Genomic DNA, 21,497 nt, shown 5'->3' with positions numbered 1-21,497 from the left:
ACAGCGCAAAACATGGCAATCATAAATTCACTGAGCTTTTTTTGATAATTTTTGGAATGTAAGATAACAACAACAACTTGTATTTATATAGCACCTTTAACATAGTAAAATGTCGCAAGGCGCTTCACAGGAGCGTTATCAAACAAAATTTGACACCAAGCCATATCATGAGATATTAGGTCAGATGACCAAAAGCTTGGTCAAAGACATAGGTTTTAAGGAGCATCTTAAAGGAGGGTAGAGAGACGGAGAGGTTGAGGGAGGGAATTCCAGAGCTTAGGGCCTTGGCAGCTGAAGGCACGGCCACCAATGGTGGAGTGAGTAAAATCGGGGATGCTCAAGAGGCCAGAATTAGAGGAGCGCAGATATCTCGAAGGGTTGTAGGGCTGGAGGAGATTAGTGAGGGGCAAGGTCATGGAGGGATTTGAAAACAAGGCTGAGAATTTTAAAAACGAGGTGTTGTTTAACTGGGAACCAATGTAGGTCAGCGAGCACAGGGGTGATGGGACTTGGCGCAATTAGGACACGGGCAGCAAGAGAACTCAAGTTTACGGAGGGTAAAAAGTGGGAAGCCGACCAGGAGTGTGTTGGAATAGTCAAGTCTAGAGGTAGCAGATGAGCTGAGGCGGGGCGGAGCCTGACGATGTTATGAAGGTGGAAATAGGCAATCTTAGTGGTGGCGCAGATATGTGGTCAGAGCTCATCTCAGGGTCAAATATGACACCAAGTTTGCGAACAGTCTGGCTCAGCCTCAGACAGTTGCCAGGGAAAGGGATGGAGTCGGTGGCTAGGGAACGGAGTTTATGGCAAGGACCGAAGAGAATGTTTTCGGACTTCCCAATATTTAGTTGGAGAAAATTTCTGCTCATCCAGTATTGAAGATGGTAGAGGTTGCAGGGGAGGAAGGTGCTAGCGAAGTAAGCTTGGGGAGTTGCTGCAGTGTATCCTATAGATCGTACATACTGCAGCCACAGTGCGCCCGTGCTGGAGGGGGTGGATAATGAGTCCAGTGGCAGGAACACAAATCAAGTGAACTGCTCTGTCCTGGATGGCGTTGAGCATTTTGAATGATGTTGCAGCTGCACCCATCCAGGCGAGTGGTAAGTATTCTATCACACTACAAACTTGAGCCTTGGATAGGCTTTGACAGGTCAATAGGTGAGCCACTTATCGCAAAGTACCCAGCCTCTGCCATGCTTTTGCTTGTTATTGATATGACTGCTCCGGTTTATGTTCCGGTCAGTGGTGACCACAAAGACGTTGACAGTCCAAGACATGGTGATGGTGGTGCCATTGAAGGTCGGGGGAGATAGCTGGGCTTTCTCTTGTTCAAGGTGGCCATTTGCTGGCACTTATCAGCCCAAGTCTGGATATTATCCAGATTCTGCTGTAGGCTGGTATTGGTTTCATGCAAAATGAAGATAAATCAAGGTCCAGCAGATGGTGTCAAACATTTTGAATAATGTTGCAACACTGTGTTGAAAAATTTATTCTGGTAATTTATCACAATTTCCAGCTACAGCACATATTGGGCAAGAGATAACAATTTATCCAAGGTGCAGCTCATGCTAATGTATGTCTCAGTTCAATTTGTCCATGTGCGCTTATATGCTAGAAACTGGGGAGCTAGTATTTGAGAGCAAGACAATTTGTGCTGGTAATGTAGGAATTGGTATTTAAGAGATGGATAATCTGTGTTTGTGACAGAGGAGCAAGTATTTCAGAGTAAGACCGGTTATTTTCATGTTAACCGTTGGTTCTGATCTTGGCTGGTGTCACAGGTGGGCTGTACAGATGCCATGCATCTCCTGTACAAGATGGTATTTGATAAAGGGTTGATTCAATTAATCACAGAAATTACTGATTCTAATGTTCCAAATGTGGCCATTATGAAATAATAATGATCATTATATTGGAACATCCAAAAGGCTCAGCTGTATGCCTCAAACATGATACAATAGTACACAACCACATAAAAATGCTTAGGAACAGAAAAAGACTTTGGCTCCAACAAGCCCAGCTTTTTTTTCTCTTGAAAGTAGTATGGAATGGTACAATGGAATTCCAGGAGAGACATATTTATTTCGACAGAACCATATAGGCCTATAAGTGAAGCAGGAAATAGAAAATTGTGACATTGGTGTATGCTTTTGTCAGCCATGGCTCAGTTGGTAGCACTCTCACCTCTGAGTCAGAAGGTGGTGGGTTCAAGTCCCACTCCAGAGATTTGAGCACAAATATTTAGGCTGACACTCTAGTGCAGTATTGAGGGAGTACTGCACTGTCAGAGGTGCCGTCTTTCGGATGAGACATTAAACCGAGGCCCCATCTGCTCTCTCAGCTGGATGTAAAAGATCCCATGACTTATTTTGAAGAAGAACAGAGGAGTTATCCCTGGTGTCCTGGCCAATATCAGTCCTCAGTCAACATCACTAAAACAGATTATCTGGTCACTATCACATTGCTGTTTGTGGAAGCTTGCTGTGCGCAAATTGGCTGCCGCATTTCCTACATTACAACAGTGACTACTTCATTGGCTGTAAAGTGCTTTGGGACATCCTGAGGTCGTGAAAGGCGTAAGTCTTTTTTAATTTTTTGAGAGTTTAGCAAATCAGTAGCAACACTGAACACATTTTATGTCTACATCTGAGAGTGGTTTTCATTGAGCATATTAGCAGGAATTAACCAGTAAAGGAAGCCCTGACAGAACAAAAACAATGTAATTTAACTTGCAAAACAATTTTTATCTGGTATTTTGTAATGTTCTTGTTTTAGCAGTTTAAGCCGCTTGTGTTGGGAACAGTATTAGTCACCTGCAGCCAATTGTAGGCCAGAGCAATTAGACAAGTCAAAGCGGACAGAGTCCAAAGTCCAGTGAGCAGCATGCCCGCCTTCCAGAGCTGCTGCCTTCTGTCTCCTTTTTCTTTCTGCTCCTTGATAGCACAAGTCAATAATTCTTTCTTCTGTCTTACTTTGAAGTTTTAGTTGACTTCTTGTTCAGAGAAAAGAAAAATATACACATACAAAAGATACAAAGTCAAACATTTTCATGATGCCCTCTTAGGGCAGAGTGGGCTCTTGCAGCCAAGCTTTGACGATGCTATTTACCTGCAGCATGCCAGTTTACATTGAAACAGCTGCAGAAATGGATAATGAACTGGATATCAAGGTTACATCTGCAGAATTTGGCTAAACAGGCACAATTCAGACTGGTATATATTTCAATTACTGATTTTTTTTTAAATTGCTTTTAACTTGTTTTGATAATGGACAAAACATATGAGAACTTATTTTTTCCAGCTCAAGATGGCTCCTGGGCAGTCTGCTCCCTAGGGAGCTCCTCACTGTGCACCTCTATCCTTGGCCATCCGCTGCCATCCTTTGCCCTTTCTCGCCCAATCTCCTCTCTTCCACTGTTTAAGTTCCCCTGGTTTTAATAGTGGGTGCATTTTAGCCCAAACTACAAGTTAACTGCTAGTTTAAACTGCCACTGCCCATCCCCCAATCATGCCTGCTCTCTGCTTTTCTCATTGAGCTCCTGCATCTTTTCTCAAATTTGGCTTCCAAATCCCTGGATTTCTCTGGACATCAAGATTATGCTTCTGCACTGGACTACACCACAAGATTCATCTGTTGTGTCTCTGATCTGCTACTCTGTTGCTTAAATGTTAAAGTAACTTTGATCAGCTTACAGCCCTACCCCCACCGCTGCTGTTCCCTGCTGTGCCTGTGACTGTCCTACTGATTCTACTGGTTTTTCCGCTTCAGCTAGTCTGGTTCCTGGCTAGCGTTTCACTCACCTGGGCCGAAGCACATTTCTCTGCCGCTTCTGCATATTATGGTGACCTCTAATTTTGACAACATCTGTCCCGAAAACAATTTTGCCCATTTCCTGGATCTTCATTCCCATGGGAATACCTCCATCAGTGCGTCCTCATATACTCTACCTTTCAAATAGCTTCTGGACTTCACTCGCCTACCACACCTGTCTCCGAACTTGGACAACAGTTTGTCGATGCTCCATGTTGACTCCGCCCTACCTACGCCAACCTTATCCCACCACGGGACCTCAGACTTTAACTCTGGACTCCCTCCTACTGTCTCCTATTCCCTGTTACTACCAGGATATATGTATCCTAATAATTGCCACGTAACTGTTATGTTCATTAATAAATAGACATTCTTATTATGAACACAGCTAGCTTTTGCTAGTTACTTTATTGAGCCATGTGGACTAGGTACTGTATCTGTGGAGGCTTCCATCTTGACTGCTGCCTTGTGGGTAGCCTAGCCTCATGGGTAATGTAGTCTTAATATATATATAGCTGGGTAGTGTAGTTTTATACATACAGCTATATACAGCTCTACTGCTCCACCTAGTGTCCACCACAGAATGACATGTTATTGATCACTACACCCCCCTTTGGAGGTTTAACAAAATCAATATCAATCAACTTTCAAGAAAACAATAAAGATAATATCAGTAACACTTTTGTTAGTGCTCTATAAACATAAACATTTTCAAAACAGTCAACACATTTTCAAAGCTTTACATTGTACTCAAAGATTAAGTCTTTTACTTCACGTGTGGATCTTCTCAACACGGGTAAGTCTGATGTGTCTTCATGAGATTGTTCTGGCGGTGAATGACAAGATACAGTTGCGGCATTGTCATCAATCTGCTCTTATATAGATCGAGGTCTCCTTGCGATCTTTGCTTGGAGAGGGTTTCAGTGTTTCCTTCACTCTTCATGCCATAACTCTCAATGTAGTCAATGCACTCTCGAAAAACTGTTGGCAGCTGGATCCCATCATACAGCATAGTCCTCTCGGCAGCCTCGGCTAATGGAACACCAAAGATTGGCCTGAGGGAAGAAGGAGTATCCACCGGAACTGCTTCCTGCTCTGGTGCAGGCTTCTTCTTTTTCTTTTTCTCTTTCCACTGCTTAACGACATCTGCTGCGATTATACCTTTGGACTTTTTCTCCTTGTGTTTTTCCTCTTTGTGCTTTTCTTCCTTTGGCTTCTCTTTGACCTTGAAGTCTTTTTCTTTCTTCTTGGAGAAACTAGGCTTTTTGAAGGCATGGATACCCTTTGGCCTTTTCATCCTTGATGGGCTCTCTGCTTCATCACCTGAGTCATCTGGTCTGCTTATGGCACAGTTTATACGGTAGACTCTCTTGACCAGTTTTAAGTCTTCACAAGCTTTGTCACCTAGTATCGAATCAAGTCTTTCAGCCACCATAGAAAACATGAGATGATGCACTTTGTCTTTGACTGTCACTTTAAGTCTGCATACACCTAAGCTATCTATTTTCTGTCCATTATAGTCCTTCAGCAGTACTGACTTTTTCTGTATTTTGGGCTTTTCTTTCATATTGTTAATGTCACTCATACTGATTAAGTTTGCTTTTGCCCCAGTGTCCAGTTTCAATGTAACTAATGCTCCATTTATCTGCAGTGGGATCATCCATTTGTCCTCTTTTACTGCATTAACTTTATGTTCAGCATTGTCTATTTCTGAGGGCTGCACATTTTCTGTATCTTTTTTGATATCGTCACATGACACCATTCCTACAAAAAATGTCTCACTTAAATCAGTGTCCTCAATCACATTAACTCGTTGCCCTTTCGTCGTTTTTACTTTTGAAAAGCATTGTTTGGCAAAGTGATTCTTTCCATTACACTTTGTGCACATTTTTCCAAACGCTGGGCATTGTCTTAACTGGTGTTTGTAACCACAGCGTTTACAATTAAAAATTTCATCCTCCGATTGCTTTTCATTTCTGTTCTGCCCACGTTTCTTCCCCTTGTAGGACACAGCACCGACAGCAGCATTATCACTCATTACATTCGCATCATTATTGATTTCACTGAAAGTCTTCACGTGATTTTGAGCTAGCTCGCTGGCTTGGCATATTTTCACCGCATTTTCCAAATTTAGTTCGGTTTCTCTCAACAGACGTTCCCTGACTTTTTTATCATGAATACCAAACACAATCTGGTCACGAATCATGAATGCTTTGGCCTAGAAATTCAGTGGCCTGCGCCACCAGTTTGCGCCCAAAGAGGGCTTTTGCGCCACTGTGCAAACCTACCGCGATATTTAGCGGGGCGCTAATGGCGGCGTTAGCCATTAGCGCTGCGCCGCCACCAATGACGTCATCGGTGTGCGCAGCGCCCCGCTATCGCCCCGCTGGCCATATTTGCTTGCTGCCGCGCCGGCCGCAAACAGCGACCGGTACACGGGGCCTACCTGTGCCGGTACTGGGGCGAGTTAAGGTGGAGGTGCGGCCGGCCGCTTTTTCGGCGGCCGCCTGCCCGCACCTCCTTCCCCAGCCTCCTACAACCCCCCCCCCCCCCCGCCCCGCGGCATTGCCGGCTGTTTCCAGAGAGCCCGGCACTCCTCCTTGGTGCCGGGCTCATTTGCCGGCACTCGCGAGCGGGGATCGTGCTGTTGCAGGCACCTCTCCCTTAAGACTGAGAGGAAGGCCTGCAGTACCGCAGGCTGCCGTGCCGCAGCGGGTGGCGCTGCGGCACTTTGCACGCCGACATTCAGTTTCAGCGCCCCAAGCGGGGCGCCGAAACCCTTGTTTAGCGGCCGGCTTCCACTTGGGGCGCTGAAAGTGAATTTCCCGCTGGCGCAAGTGGCTCCGTGCGCAGCAGTAATTCCGGCGCCCAGGTGAGCTGGACGCCCCAAACTGAATTTCTAGGCCTTTGAGCTCAGAGAAATTACATGTCTGTGCTTTCAGTTTCAGATCAGTTATAAAGCTAACAAAAGTCTCATTTTGTTGCTGTGCCCGAGAATGGAAGATGTATCTTTCATACGTCTCATTCTTTTTGGGAGAGCAATGTGCATCAAATTTTTTTTAGCACATCTTCTAATTTTTCTCTGTTCTCCGCTGGATTAAATACAAATGTATTAAATACCTCTATCGCCTGTGGGCCTGCAACCGTGAGCAGCAACGCTATCTTCCTTGCGTCTGGCTTCATACCGAATCCGATGGCTGCAATGTAGAGTTCGAATTGCTGTTTAAAAGTCTGCCAATTGTAGTCAATTTTTTCTGTGAGATTCAAACACTCTGGTGGCTTCAAATTCTCCATGTTGCTTTTCACAATTTTCAGCAGATCTTCACCACCCTGGTACCATGTTATGTTCATTAATAAATAGACATTCTTATTATGAACACAGCTAGCTTTTGCTAGTTACTTTATTGAGCCATGTGTACTAGGTACTGTATCTGTGGAGGCTTCCATCTTGACTGCTGCCTTGTGGGTAGCCTAGCCTCATGGGTAATGTAGTCTTAATATATATATAGCTGGGTAGTGTAGTTTTATACATACAGCTATATACAGCTCTACTGCTCCACCTAGTGTCCACCACATAATGACATGTTATTGATCACTACAGTAACCAGGCCTGTTTAACTTGAGTTTTCCCTGTGACCATTCATGTGTGCATTTTGGCTGCCACTCCGGACCCAAGCCCATCACTTCTATTTCCACTTTTTACTTTTTTCTTTACCCCTCCTTGACCCCTCCTGTTGTCATGCGTCCTTTCACTTCTCCCCCCTCGGGTACTCTGCCCTCCCAAATCTCTACCCCAACCCTTCAGTACTCAACATTTCTACTCTTGCTCCTCCTGCACTATGTGGGAAATCAGGGACACTTCCTGTGTCCCTGACGACCATGTGTGCGGGAAGTGTATCCAGCTGCAGCTGCTGGCAGACTGCATTGCGGCGCAGGAGCTGCGAATGGATACATACTGGAGCATTCACGATGCTGAGGATGTCGTGGATATCGTGATTAATCAGTTGGTCACACCGCAGGTAAAGGCTGCACAGGCAGGAAGGGAATGGGTGACCGCCAGGCAGGGTAGTAGGTGCAGGCAGGTAGTGCAGGGGTCCCCTGTGGCCACCCCCTCTCAAACAGATATACCGCTTTGGATATTGTTGAGGGAGATGGCTTATCGGGGAAAGGCAGCAGCAGCCAACTTCCTGGCACCATCGGTGGTTCTGCTACACAGGACGGGAGGAAAAAGAGTGGGAGAGATTGGAGTAGTCTCTGATGTTGGTTTTACTCTGCCCTGCTGTGGCCTGGCAGTACCAGTGTCCACTGGCACCTTATAAGCTGTGCTGGGTCCTGGAACAGCCTCCTCTACTGCCCTTTGTTCCATCTGAGGCAGTTCCCCCTGCTGCCGGCTGAAAAGCTGATCCACATGCCAACACACTTTTTTGATTCTTCATCTAGCAATATCTGCTGATACGCATGACTCATGTCCAGTTTGCTGAATCTTTCTCCCCCCAGCGAGCGATGTTAACATGTCCTCCATTCTCGGAATGGGGTACTGTTCCAGTGATGATACTCTGTTCACTGTTAACTTATAGTCACCACACACCCTTACGTTACCGTCGGGCTTCAATACCGGGACTATTGGTGCCGCCCAGTCTGAAAATTTCACTGGTTCTATTACTTTGTCCCTTAGCAGGCGATCTAGTTCCGCCTCAACCTTGGTTTTCATTGCAAAAGGTACCGACCTTGGTTTAAAGAAACGAGGCGTGGCATCACTGGCTACATGAATCTTGGCTGTGGCTCCCCTTAAGGTGCCCAGTTCGTCCTTGAACACTAACTCATGCTTCATCAGCACCTCTTGCAGTGCCTCTGTACTGTCCTCCATTTTATTCATTGCCTGCCAGTACACACTCAACTCACTGATCCACCCTCGCCCTAACAGGTTTGGCCCTGACCCTGCTACCACTACCACCATAAGCTCTTTGGTGACTCCTTTGTGTTCCACTTGTACTTCGGCCGCCCCCAAAATGTCCACCTTCTGTCCTGTGTAGGTTTTGAGACTAATGGGGCATGTACCTAGCTCTGGTACTTTTGCTTCCCCCCATAGCTTGGCGTACTCAGTCTGCGACATTATGGTTACACTACATCCGGTGTCAATCTCAAACTTTACTTGACCTCCGTTCACTATCAAATACTGAGTGAGAGGGGGTACGTTGGGCCTTGAAGTGTCTATACTGTATACAGTGAAAACCTCCTCACTAGACTCTTCCTCCTCTTGTATGTAATTTGCCCGCTTTGTGTACTTCTCCCTCCCCCCTTTTGCATTCTTTGCCCCTTTAGCACTGCTTCTCTCACTCGCTGCCCTTTTACAGACTTTCTTTAAGTGCCCTATTTTTCCACAATTGTGGCACTTTGCCTTTGCAAACCTGCAGTCCTTTGCATAATGGCTCGTCCCGCCACATCGGTAGCAATCCCCAACCCCGACTGGTGGACTTTTCGCGCCAGCTTCCATCTTGAAAACAGCTCCTCCCCTGGTTTACTCCATTTCTCCTTGCTCATACTATTTAAGTCCTTAATGTCCTTGTTAGCCGTCTCCATGGCTTGTGCTTTTTTAAGTGCCGTCTCAAACGTTAATCCTTCTTCTGACAGCAACCTTTGCTGTATACTGTCATCGTTAACTCCGCATACTAGTCTGTCCCTTAACATGACTGTGAGCGCATTTCCAAAATTACAGTCCTGTGCGAGCTTCCGAAGCTCCTCCACATACTCGGTAACGTTTTCTTCCGGCCTCCTAATCCTCGAATTGAATTTCCATCTCTTTACTATTTCACTAGGTTTCGGATTGAAATGATTCTTTAGTAGGCACCATGGACGTCCAATCCCTCTACACCTCCATCCCCCACCAGGACGGCCTTCGGGCGCTCTGTTTCTTCCTTGAACAGAGGCCCAACCAGTCCCCATCCACCACCACCCTCCTCTGCCTGGCTGAACTTGTTCTCACATTGAACAACTTCTCCTTTGACTCCACTCACTTCCTCCAAATTAAAGGTGTTGCTATGGGAACCTGCATGGGCCCTAGCTATGCCTGCCTGTTCGTGGGACATTTGGAACATTCTTTGTTCCAGTCCTACTCAGGTCCTCTCCCTCACCTCTTTTTCCGGTACATCGATGACTGTATTGGTGCCGTTTCCTGCTCTCGCCCTGAACTGGATAAGTTCATTCACTTTACTTCCACTTTCCACCCTGCCCTCTCCTTCACATGGTCCATCTCCGACTCTTCCCTTCCCTTCCTTGACTTCTCCGTCTCCATTTCTGGCGATCGGCTTTCAACAAACATCCACTACAAGCCCACCGACTCCCACAGCTACCTGGACTACACTTCCTCCCACCCCGCTTCCTGTAAGGACTCTATTCCATTCTCCCAGTTTCTCTGTCTCCGCCGCGTCTGTTCTGACGATGCCACCTTCCATACTAGTGCTTCTGACATGTCTTCCTTTTTCCTCAACCGAGGATTCCCCTCTACCGTGGTTGACACGGCCCTTGACCGTGTCCGTTCTATTTCCCGCACTTCTGCTCTCACCCCTGCCCCTCCCTCCCAGAACCACGATAGGTTCCCCTTGTCCTCACCTTTCACCCCACCAGCCTCCACATTCAACGGATCATCCTCCGCCATTTCCGCCACCTCCAACGTGATCCCACCACCAAACACATCTTCCCCTCACCTCCCCTTTCAGCATTCCGAAGGGACCGCTCCCTCCGCGACACCCTGGTCCACTCCTCAATCACCCCCAACAGCCCTGCTCCTTCACCTGGCACCTTCCCGTGCAAGCGCAGGAGATGCAACACATGCCCTTTTACCTCCTCCCCACTGTCCAGGGCCCCAAACACTCCTTCCAGGTGAAACAGCGATTTACTTGTACTTCTTGCAATTTAATATACTGTGTTCGCTGCTCACGATGTGGTCTCCTCTATATTGGGGAGACCAAACGCAGATTGGGCGACTGCTTTGCGGAACACCTCCGTTCAGTCCGTACGGGTGACCCTGAGCTTCCGGTCGCCTGTCACTTTAATTCACCGCTTCACTCCCACTCTGATCTCTCTGTCCTCGGGCTATTGCATTGTTCCAATGAAGCTCAACGTAAGCTTGAGGAACAGCACCTCATCTTTTGATTGGGCACTTTGCAGCCTGCCGGACTCAACATTGAGTTCAACAATTTCAGATAATTATCCCTGCCCCCATTTTTCATGCAGTATGATTTTTGCCATTCCTATTTGCAACATTTTATCTTTCCTGCCTCTTACAAAAGTACAGGATGTTCTTTCTATTTCTTCCTCCCCTCCTAACCCCCCCCCCCCCCTGTCTCTGCACTGTTACATCTCCAGCTTTTTCCAGTTCTGATGAACGGTCCCAGACCTAGAACGTTAACTCTGTTTCTCTTTCCACGGATGCTGCCTGGCCTGCTGAGTATTTCCAGCATTTTCTGTTGTTATTTCAGATTTCCAGCATCCGCAGTATTTTGCAATTATATAGTAATAGGGGATTCTATTGTAAGGGGAATAGATAGGCGTTTCTGCGACCACAAACGAGACTCTAGGATGGTATGTTGCCTCCCTGGTGCAAGGGTCAAGGATGTCTCGGAGCGGCTGCAGAGCATTCTGGAGGGGGAGGGTGAACAGCCAGTTGTCGTGGTGCACCAACGATATAGGTAAAAACTGGGATGAGGTCCTAAAAGCTGAATATAGGGAGTTAGGAGGTAAATTAAAAAATAGGACCTCAAAGGTAGTAATCGCAGGATTGCTACCAGTGCCACGTGCTAGTCAGAGTAGAAATAGAAGGATATTTTAGATGAATACGTGGCTAGAGGAATGGTGCAAGGGGGAGGTATTCAAATTTCTGGGACATTGGAACCGGTTCTGGGGGAGGTGGGACCAGTACAAACTGGACGGTTTGCACCTGGGCAGGACCGGGACTGATGTCCTAGGGGGAGTGTTTGCTAGTGCTCTGGGGGAGGGTTTAAACTAAAATGGCAGGGGTTTGGGAACCTGAGCAGGGAGACAGAGGAAAGGGAAACGAGGATAGAAGCAAAAGACAGGAAGGAGAAAAGCAAAAGTGGCAGTCAGAGAAATCAAGGGTTTAAATCAAACATGGCCACAGTAAATAATAATTCTATAAGGTCTAAGAGTGTTAAAAAAAACAAGCCTGAAGGCTTTGGGGGAAAAATTCAGTTGTTTGCGCCTCCCGTTAGCGCCTTAAGAGGGCGCCAATTGGGGCGCAAAGCAACTAGAGGCCGGGCGCGGCGATGTTTGTGCCGCTCACGAAATTAACTAGACATTTTGCGGCGGCGCTATACACTTCCGCCATGATCTCCTGCGCCGGCAGATCGTGACGTCATTCGAGTGCGCAATGCCCCGTTAGCGCCCCGGACTGGATATTGAGTGGCGCCCCCTGCCTTACCGCCTGCCGCTAGCAACGACAGGTTGAGGGGAGCGTTATGCTGTCAGAAAGGGACTAGGGGAGCGCTATTTAAAGGTGACCGCTTCCTGCCTTCTTTTGTCGGTGACATTTTTCCACCATGCAGTCAGAGAGAGAGAGAGACTTCTGGAGAGATTCAATGCTGTGTGCAGGAGTTTTGAGTACTGAGCAGCACTTTGCAGGTTTATTTTGATTTGCCCTTCCTTGCTTCGCCAGCACTCTGAGGTAGCGCCTCACCCCTCAGCGTTTGCGCCTAAAGACAGGTGTGATGTGCCTGATTTAGTGCTCCAATCACCTCCAGGGGCGATAAAAGCCAAGTTTGCTGTCGGAGACGAGAATTAGCGGCAGGCGCTGAACTTTTCGCATGGCCGATAACGGCGCCCCAAATGGGGCGATATCGAATTTTTCCCCCTTTGTGTCTTAATGCGAGGAGCATTCGTAATAAGGTGGATGAATTAGCTGCGCAAATAGATGTAAACAGATATGATATGATTGGGATTACGGAAACATGGCTCCAGGGTGACCAAGGCTGGGAACTCAGCATCCAGGAGTGTTCAATATTCAGGAAAGACAGGCAAAAAGGAAAAGTCGGTGGGGTAGCATTGCTGGTTAAAGAGGAGATTAACACAATAGTAAGGAAGGATATCAGCTCTGATGCTTTGGAATGTGTATGGGTAGAGCTGAGAAATACCAAGGGGCAGAAAACGCTAGTGAGAGTTGTATACAGACCCCCAAACAGTAATGCTGAGGTTGGGGATGGCATTAAACGGGAAATTAGAGACGTGTGCAATAAGGGCACAGCAGTTATCATGGGTGACTTTAATCTACATATAGATTGGGCTAACCAAATTAGTAACAATACTGTGGAGGAGGAATTCCTGGAGTGTATACGGGATGGTTTCCTGGACCAATATGTCGAGGAACCAACTAGAGACCAGGCCATCTTAGACTGGGTATTATGTAATGAGAAAGGATTAATTAGCAATCTTGTGCGAGGCCCCTTGGGGCGGAGCGATCATAATATGATAGAATTCTTCGTTATGATGGAGAGTGAAGTATTTGACTCAGAGACTACGGTCCTGAATTTAAATAAAGGAAACTACAATGGTATGAGGCGCGAGTTGGGTGAGATAGATTGGAGAATGTTACTTAAAGGGTTGACGGTGGATAGGCAATGGCAAACATTTAAAGATCGCATGGATGAACTACAGAATTTGTTCATTGCTGTTTGGCATAAAAATAACACAAAAAAGGTGACTTACCTGTGGCTAACAAAGGAAATTAGGGATAGCATAAGATCCAGGGAGAGGACATATAAATTGGCCAGAAAAAGCAGCAAACCTGAGGATTGGGAGCAGTTTAGGATTCAGCAAATGAGGGCAAAGGGATTAATTAAGAGGGGGAAAATATAGAGTATGAGAGTAAGCTTGCAGGGAACATAAAAACTGACTGTAAAAGCTTCTATAGATATGTGAAGAGAAAAAGATTGGTGAAGTCAAGCGTAGGTCCCTTGCACTCAGAATCGGGAATTTATAATGGGGAACAAAGAAATGGCTGACCAATTAAATACATACTTTGGTTCTGTCTTCACAAAGGAGGACACAAATAACCTCCCAGAGATGTCAGGAAACATAGGGTCTAATGAGAGGGAGGAACTGAATGAAATCAGTATTTGTAGGGAAATGGTGTTAGGGAAATTGACGGGATTGAAGGCCGATAAATCCCCAGGGCCTGATAATCTACATCCTAGGGTACTTAAGGAAGTGGCCCTAGAAATAGTAGATGCATTGCTGGTCATCTTCCAAAATTCTATAGACTCTGGAACAGTTTCCATGGATTGGAGGATAGCTAATGTTACCCCACTATTCAAAAAAGGTGGTAGAGAGAAAACGGGGAATTATAGCCTGACATCGGTAGTGGGGAAAATGCTAGAGTCCATTATAAAAGATGTAATAGCAGAGCACTTGGAAAACAGTGACAGGATCGGACAAAGTCAACATGGATTTACAAAAGGTAAATCGTGCTTGACTAATCTGGAATTTTTTGAGGAGGTAACTGGTAGAATAGATAAGGGACAACCAGTGGATGTAGCGTATTTGGACTTTCAGAAGGCGTTCGATAAGGTTCTGCGTAAGAGATTAGCGTGTAAAGTTAAAGCACATGGGATTGGGGGCAAGGTACTGACTTGGATAGAGAACTGGTTGGCAGACAGGAAGCAAAGAGTTGGAATAAATGGGTCTTTTTCCGAGTGGCAGGCAGTGACTAGTGGGGTACCGCAGGGATCGGTGCTCGGACCCGAGCTAAGCATGCACGTGCAGCAGGCGGTTAAGAAGGCAAATGGTATGTTGGACTTCGTAACGAGAGAATTCAAGTACAGGAACAAGGATGTCTTGCTGCAGTTGTACAGGGGCTTGGTGAGACCACACCTTGAGTATTGTGTGCAGTTTTGGTCGCCTTATTGTAAGGGGTTTTAGATCGTAGAGGTTTCTCTCTCTAGAGGCCTCTCTCTCTTGCACAGTAAAACCTTGAGTGGTTTGACCCACTCGCCCCTTAGGTTCTAGACACTGGACTTTGATGCAGGAACTACAATGTAGAGAATACTCGATAGGCCAGATTTAATGGAAACAAAATGAAATTTTATTGCATAGAGAAACACAAATCAAATGCAAGTCAATAAAAGGTACATGGGAGGGAAAAACAAATTCATAATACATTACTAACTGAGATAGATACAGGCATATTATACTTTACAAAGGTCATCATGAAATGGGGAAGCACACGGAACATCGAGGGACAACAACTCATTGTTAAAATTACCCCTTAAATGCCCACCCCCTAAACCTATCTAAATCAGATTGTGAGGGGCCAGAAACATGCTCACCAATCCAGTTGGAAAATATAGAGTTTTGAAAACAGGTCTGCGTTTTGATCCTTTCAGGCGTCCTGTCTCCACATGGTCAGCGGAACGCAGTGAGCTGCGACACACCTTCTCCTCCCTCGAGGTGAAGATCACGGACAGGCTGGATGCCAGCAGGCCTGGAAGTTGATGCGGGGCGAGACCTACTGTTTAACCATTTTCATATAGGTCTCTTCCTGTCTCGTCAGCGTCCCGGGGTTGGTTGATGATCTCCCGATAGTTACCCCGGGGCTAGATGCTGACTTGATCTCCCATCTCGAACCTCATCGTCCCCACCCGAACTCTGCACCGAACAGGGCTGCGTTGTCGATGGCTGGCGATGTTCTTCCTTCTCCAGCCCTTCCTAGCTGGCGATCTGCGAAGGATGATTCCCCCAGCTGAAGCAACAGGTCCTGTGAACCTCCTCAGCATCTCGATCTTTCTCAGACCATCGATCGCTACCCCGGGTCTCCAGTTACACTTCTCAAAGAAGCCTTTATCTCCCGCCAAATCAAGGTTAGTCTTTGTTTAACTTTTGGCGGGCTTGTAGCACAGCGGGGTAGTTATTATATTTAAACTGCTTTCGGGATGGCCGGTGATGGCCATCTCTGGTCTGGAATGACCTGGTATTGTTTTGAATGTCTTCTTGATGTCTTTAATGGGTCTTTGATGCTCCCCTTATGAATATAAAACTGTTTTCCTTTGTCTGGGTAAACATTTAGATGGCCTTTATCTACAGGCCGATCTGACTGGATCTGCATCCAATCCATATGTATGGTTCTGTCTGGTTTCGTTTTCTCCGAGACTGCCTTCCAGAACTTACTGTGGGCTGAATCCACAAAGGTTGTCTGGGGACTGCAGGAACCATTTTAAAGTGTCCAAAAAGCTGGTCACGGGGTCTGGTGGCCATTTTGTATACCCCTTTTTCTGGGCTTCTTTTAAAACAGTCTTTAAAAGTAAAGGCCTCTTCTGCCAAAGGACCCTTATCTGACAATATTAATTTTGCGGATCTTACATTATCTGAGGAAGGATGTTCTTGCCATGGAGCGAATATTCACCAGACTGATACCTGGGATGGCAGGAATGACGTATGAGGAGAGATTGGGTCGATTGGGCTTATACTCGCTGGAGTTTAGAAGAATGAGAGGGGATCTCATTGAAACTTATAAAATTCTAACAGGACTAGATGCAGGAAGGATGTTCCTGATGGCAGGGAGTCCAGAACCAGGGGTCATAGTCTAAGGATAAGGGGTAAGCCATTTAGGACAGAGATGAGGAGGAATTTCTTCACCCAGAGAGTGGTGAACCTGTGGAATTCTCTACCACAGAAGGCAGTTGAGGCCAATTCATTAAATATATTCAAGAAGGAGTTTGATATATTTCTTAAGGCTAAAGGGATCAAGGGATATGGGGAAAAGCAGGGACAGGGTACTGAATTTGGATGATCAGCCATGATCTCTTTAAATGGCGGAGCAGGTTCCGAGGGGCCAAATGGCCTACTCCTGCTCCTATCTTCTATGTTTCTATGTTTTGCCGCCATCCCATGCTTGACTCCCTCTTAGATAAGCCTACAGCTTCCCTCTGTGCCTCTCTTGGCATCCTCTGAAGGGCCCATCGAAGCACTCATCGCTGCCTCCTTACGAGCAGCAACCCCAACTGCCTCATCCCACTGTCTCGCACAGCGCGCCCGCTGGGGGCTAATCTTCCCAATCTCTGCCCCGTGCTCACCCGTCCCAGTGCTGACCCTGTGGACTCTGCCAGCGAGTTACCTATCACCGCCCCTCTCCGCATCACCCTCCAGAATGTCTATTCACTTGTGAACAAGGCCCTTGCCATCCATGAGCTTATTGTGGATGATTGCATCGACATCATGGCCTTGACAGAAACCTGGTTGAGGGGTGATGACACCTTCCCCCTAAAGGAAGCCTCCCCGCCTGGCTATACCTTCCACCAGTTGCCCAGCCCAGACCGTCGTGGTGGAGGTGTGGCTCCCATCACCAAATCACACCTCGGTTTGTCCACATATTCCTCTGGCACCTGCTTCTCCTTTGAGCATCTCACCTTGTTTCACCCCTCCCAGCTCTCATTTAAAATTCTCGTTCTCTACCACCCACCCAAGTACCATAACAATTTTCACACCGAGTTATCACCACTGCTTTCCTCCCTCAGTCTCTGCACCAAGCAACTTCTCAACCTCCATCTCAATTCATCATGCGCTCTCTCTCTTCTGAGTTCACTGCCCTCCTATCTTCCCTTAATCTCTCCCTCCATGTAAACTCCCCAACCCATATTCACGGTCATCCCCTTGATCTTGCCATCTCACGTGGCCTTGGTACTCCCAATGTGTCATTCACAGATAAGGCCATCTCTGATCACTTCCTTGTATCGCTCTCCATCCACATCCCCGTTCCCCCTCCCAACCTTACTTTTTTCTGTATCCGCCCCTGGAAAAAAATCTCTCTCCCAATTCACTTACAACTGCACTTTCAAAATCCCAACTGTCTAGCCTTTGGCCCTCCATTCACCACGACGTTTCTGCCACTACCGATCTGCTGAAGCACACCCTCACCTACACCTTTGATGTCCTAGTCCCCATTAAACCATTACTCTCCCTCACCTTGGGCATTCCCCCTGGTACGGTCCTCATCTCCACTCCCTTAAGTCCAAGGGATGCAGACTTGAATGGATATGGCGGACAACTGGTTTAGCCATTCACTGCCAGATCTGGCTGGACCACATAAAGCACTGTCTGGTCCTGCTCTCATCTGCCAAAACTGCTCACTATTCCAGAATCATCCTGGAATGCAAAGATAATCCCAGGCTGTTTTCTGCTGCAAACTGTCTTCTTAAACCCCTCTGCCCTGCATCCTCCACCCTCACCTCCAACAAAAAGTGCAAGGAGCTTATGGACTTCTTTGTCATTAAGTTTGAGACCATCTGATCAGCTGCCTCTGTCACTTCCCTCCCTTCCCTTAGCCCATCAGACCAAACGTCCTCCCAGATTCCCCCCCCACTACCTCCCCACCGGCCCTAGGCCTGAACTTGCATGTTTCTCTAATTTCTCTTGTATCTCCCCTCGTGGCCTCTCCAAGTTCATCATGTCCATGAGACCCACTTCTTGCTCCCTCAGCCCTATTTCTATTAAACTGCTGACCACCCAATTTCCTTTCCTGGCTCTCATGTTAGCTGATATTGTTAACTGTTCGCCTCCTCAGGTACTGTCACCCTCTCCTAATCTCCTGTCATCATCCCTCAAAAAAACAACTCTTGCCCCCTCCAACTTTGCAAACTACTGCCTCATTTCCAACTTCGCTTTCCTCTCCAAAGTCCTTGAATGTGTTGTCGCCTCCCAAATCCATGCCCATCTTTCCCAGAACTCCATGTTTGAATCCCTTCAATCAGGCTTCCGCCCCGCCACAATACTGAAACAGCTCTCATTAAAGTCACAAATTACATCTTATGTGACCGTGACAAAGGTAAACTATCCCTCCTCACCCTTCTTGACCTGTCTGCAGCCTTTGACACGGTTGACCACTCCATCCTCCTTCAATGCCTCTCCAGCTGGGTGGGACTGCACTCACCTGGTTCCATTCTTATCTATCTAATCGTAGCCAGAGAATCACCTGCAATGGCTTCTCTTTCCACTCCCGCATCATTACCTCTGCTGTCCCTAAGGATCTATCCTCGGCCCCCTCCTATTTCTCATCTACATGCTACCCCTTGGCAACATCATCTGAAAATACAGAGTCAGTTTCCACATTTAGGCTGACGACACCTAGTTCTACCTCACCACCACCTCTCTCAACCCCTCCACCATCTCTAAATTGTCAGACTGTTTGTCCAACATCCGGTACCAGATGAGCAGAAATTTCCTCTCAACTAAATATTGGGAAGACCGAAGCCATTGTCTTTGGTACCCGCCACAAATTCCATTCCTTAGCCACCAACCCCATCCCTTCCCCGGCAACTGTCTGAGGCTGAACCAGACTGTTCATAACCTTGGTGTCATATTTGACCCCGAAATGAGCTTCCAACCACATATCCACGCTATCACTAAGACCACTTATTTCCACCTCTGGAACTCGCCCGACTTTGCCCTGCCTCAGCTCATCTGCTGCTGAAACCCTCATCCATGCCTTTGTTACCTCTAGACTTGATTATTCCAAAGCACTCTTGGCCAACTTCCCACGTTCTACCCTCTCTAAACTTGAGGTCATCCAAAACTCTGCTGCCCGTGTCCTAACTTGCACCAAGTCCAGTTCACCCATCACCCCGTGCTCTTTGACCTACAATGGCTCCCGGTTAAGCAACGCCTCGATTTCAAAATTCTCATCCTTGTTTTCAAATCCCTCCATGGCCTCGCCCCTCTTTATCTCTGTAATCTCCTATGGCCCCACAACCCTCCAAGATATCTGCGCTCAAAAATTCTGGCCTCTTGAGCATTCCCGATTTTAATCGCTCCATCGTGTCTTCAGCTGCCAAGGCCCTAAGCTCTGGCATTCCCTCCCTAAACCTCTCCGCCTCTCTACCTCTCTTTCCTCCTTTAAGATGCTCCTTAAAACCTACCTCTTCGATCAAGCTTTTAGTCATCTGTCTTAATATGTCCTTATATATGTGGCTCAGTGTCAAATTTTATTTTATAACACTCATGTGAAGCGCCTTACTATGTTAAAGGCACTATATAAATACAAGTTGTTGTTGATGTATTGAAGGCAGAATATTGAACAGGTTTGTAATCTGCGAGTATCCTTTCCTCTGTGATTTAGGCAGTCTATACTATCTATGCTTCTCATACTATTGGATTCTAATGATACAATGAAATGTTCACTGGCTCAACTTTTCCATTGGATGAATTCAATTTTTTTGCGTATCACAAATGCAGAAATATTAAACTGGTCAGCAACTGAAACAGAAAGATAGGTTAGCAGATCAAATCAAACATTAACCTTTCTCTCTTTCATATGTTGACCAGCAACATATGGTTAGAGATTTCTGCATTTGTGATGTATAAAAAAAAATCTAATTCACCCAGTGGAAAACTTGTTAGGTACGTTTTATTGGCTCTAAGTTTTCAACATTTTGTTCCTTCCAAAAAAACATGCTATCAAGATAAATTTTGACAACTAAACTAAAATGGCCACTTGCTGACAGCAGGTATTAAACTGCAATGCCTAGCTGACTGCTGGTTTCAAACCCCAATTTTAAAATGCTGATTCATTCTGTTAACTGTTGTGCACTTATCAACCCATGTATGTTGATGGAAGATCCTGGCAGTTTGGTGCTGAATAAAGAAATGATTTGAGCCAACACTCTTGTTTGTTTTAATAACTGTGGTTTATATTCCACATGGGAAGTGGAATCGAATATCGCACTAGAATGCATGAGTTTTTTCATATAAATTCACTTCCCGTCCTCTGAGAATTTGTAGAGGCAAGATTTTCCAATAAACAGCAAATGTCATTGTAAAGATTACAATCAATCAGTTCAATCTTTACTGAAAGCTTAGTTTTATCTTATTATTGTTTGTTACTGTTAGTTCTCAGCATTTTGTTAAGTTAATCTTTCAGCATTCTATAAGATTTGGGAAGGTTCATTATCTGAGCAATTTTGAGCTTGCTGCTAATTCCAGAAAGTTGGGCCAATTTATTGGTGAGTTGATAAAACCTGTCAAAGTCAAGCAGACCTGCTGAATGAAAGCACTTTGTTACTAAATTGGCAGCCTCACTAAGGAAGTGTACAGGATGGCTATTGAGGAATAGAAAATTGTCACATTTGCAGTCAGGTAAGGGCACATTCTTGGGCAGAGTACAGGGAACTATAATTATGTTATACCGGAGTTGGGACTGCTTTATGCTGACATTCATTACCTAAAATGAGAAAGAGTTTCCCTCATATTCAGCACAAAAAAATCACCAAAAAAGGAAGGAAAAAGAAAAACTGTTTATTCCTCAGGCTACCGATCAATATTTTTGGAGGCGTGATCATACAAATATCTGATTTTCACTTTTATTTTTAGGAAAATCCTAAAGGCTGATCTGTGGGGGAGGGTTTAAACTAAAATGGCAGGGGGTTGGGAACCTGAGCAGGGAGACAGAGGAAAGGGAAACAAGGATAGAAGCAAAAGACAGGAAGGAGAAAAGCAAAGGTGGCAGTCAGAGAAATCAAGGGTTTAAATCAAACATGGCCACAGTAAGTAATAATTCTAAAAGGTCGAAGAGTGTTAAAAAAACAGGCCTGAAGGCTTTGTGTCTTAATGCGAGGAGCATTCGTAATAAGGTGGATGAATTAGCTACGCAAATAGAGGTAAACGGATATGATATGATTGGGATTACGGAA

The sequence above is a fragment of the Somniosus microcephalus genome, chromosome 10 (genome assembly GCF_052327205.1).
Source record: "Somniosus microcephalus isolate GS21.2 chromosome 10, FLI_Smic_1.0, whole genome shotgun sequence".
Classification (NCBI taxonomy): Eukaryota; Metazoa; Chordata; class Chondrichthyes; order Squaliformes; family Somniosidae; genus Somniosus; species Somniosus microcephalus.
This window is presented reverse-complemented; position numbering follows the sequence as displayed.